The sequence below is a fragment of the Rhinopithecus bieti genome, unplaced genomic scaffold (genome assembly GCF_001698545.2).
Source record: "Rhinopithecus bieti isolate Rb0 unplaced genomic scaffold, ASM169854v2 scaffold_13351, whole genome shotgun sequence".
Lineage (NCBI taxonomy): Eukaryota > Metazoa > Chordata > Mammalia > Primates > Cercopithecidae > Rhinopithecus > Rhinopithecus bieti.
Genome location: NW_016807514.1, coordinates 3,844,718 through 3,846,491, shown reverse-complemented (window position 1 = coordinate 3,846,491; position 1,774 = coordinate 3,844,718). Strand labels below are relative to the sequence as shown.

The following is a 1,774-nucleotide window of genomic DNA, read 5'->3' as shown; positions in this document are numbered from 1 at the left end:
GACTCGGGTTGGCAGGGGTCGCCGCCCCGAGGGGGGCGTCCCCCGGCTCCCGTCCCCACTCACCTGCCGCGTCCGGAGGGCGCCTCCCGGTTCGCCCGCCACGTCTACGCCTAGGCTCCCCCGACCTTCTGACCCCAGCCCTTGGCCGGCGTCCCGCCCCCCTCACCGCCACCGCGGGCGGGACTTCCCGGACCACGTGGGCCGGCTCAGGGGAGCGCAGGTGCCCCGCGAGAGCCGGCCCCGCCCGCCGCTGATTCCCTAATGACCGGGCTGTGACACGGTGTGGACCGAGCCGGATTTGGGGACCGAGCCGGATTCGGGAACCGAATCTTGGAGCAGCTGCGGCGGCGCTGCGCTCCCTCGGGGCTGTCCGTCGAGGCAGGAAGGGCGGCCCTGCGCCTGGGGGAATCGCGCTTGGCCTCACGCCCACCTCTAGCGGCCAGGTGCGCCTTGCACGCCCACCAACGGCCTCGGGTCTACGCCTGGGATCCCAGGGTTGGCCGTGGAGGGAGGCCCTGGTGGCCCGGGGATCCTCGAGGGGGACCGGGAAGTGGTGGTTTTCGCACCCCACAGGCTGGAGGACCCGGGGAGTTGGGGGAGGCGGCCGAAGCCACAGGATTGGACTTTGTAGTGTTTGTTGGAACTGCGGGCCCCACCCAGCCCGCACTTGCTGACCTGGTGGCTGCTCATCAGCGCCTTCAGGCCTCAGATATCCCAACAATGTGCCGTGTGCCCAGTTCTCAGCTCTCGAGTCACTGTCAGGTAAACTGGCAATACACGACCAGCTGCTCTAACCTGCTGGCCCCCCAAGTGCCAGACATTGTTTTGTTTTTCTGAGATAGGGTCTCATTCCGTCCCCCAGGCCGGAGTCCAGTGGCGCTCACGGCTCACTGCAGCCTTGACCTCCCAGGTGCAAGCGATCCTCCCACCTCAGCTTCCCTAGTAGTTGGGACTACAGGTAGGTCCCGCCACACTTGGCCTTTTTTTTTTTTTTTTTTGTAGATGGGAGGTTTTGCCATTTTGCCCAGGCTGGGTCTCAAACTTCGCCTGCCTCCGCCTCCCAAAGTACTAGGATTATGGGCCTAAGCCACTGCACCTGGCCCAGCCATTGTTTTCTGAGGGTCAGTCCCTGTTTATATTACTATGCGGATCACCTGACCCAGGGTCCGTGTGGACCTGAGTCCTCTGCAGCCCTTCCCCACACCCGCATACCTGCTCTCTGGTCAGGACTCCTGGGATCTGAATCCAGAGACCCGAAACACGGCCTGGCCGAGTCTTCCTGGAAAACACAGTTCTTCTGTCCAGTACCACAGTGCAGTACAGGGCACCAAGGGCGACTGGAAAGGGAAGCAAGGATCATGGGAACTTGGGGGATTTCTTAAGCTCTGTAACTTCTCCTCGGGTTATTTTGCAAACCCAACTGTTTTGAAGTGACCACCAGCCACACCCACAGAAGCGGCCTTGAGCTGCCCAGTTCTTTTTCTTTAGGGGGGAGAGAGGGGCGGATAAGATCATTAACATAGTAATGCTTGAGCTGAGTTTTTGGATATGATCATTAGCATAATAATGCTTGATCTAGATGGCACACACACAAGCCAGGCACTGAGCCAAGCCTCAGTAGAATCTTCTAGAGTAGAGGCAGTCACCGTTTCTGCAGAGGCATCCAGTGACTGTCGTGGGCCCCAGGTCACACAGCAGGCGCCGTTCACGTGTCCCACTGTGTAGGAGCTCCAGCAGCTGCCCCGTCTGTGGCATGGAAACCCTTTGTCTACCC

At 60.9% G+C, this 1,774-nt stretch overlaps 1 protein-coding gene across 2 annotated transcripts in view; it reads right to left on the bottom strand.

The window, feature by feature from the left end:
- Positions 1-1,450, bottom strand: part of NADK (NAD kinase) — a 30,811-nt gene extending 29,361 nt beyond the window's left edge. Inside the window, exon 1 of one of the 2 annotated variants that reach the window (XM_017882493.1) lies at positions 1,213-1,450. The gene's annotated coding sequence lies outside the window, so the exon portion shown is untranslated. Of the gene's footprint in view, positions 1-63; positions 176-1,212 lie in introns of those variants that run through there. The other variant, XM_017882494.1, reaches the window with a different exon arrangement.
- Between the last annotated feature and the right edge of the window lie 324 nt (positions 1,451-1,774).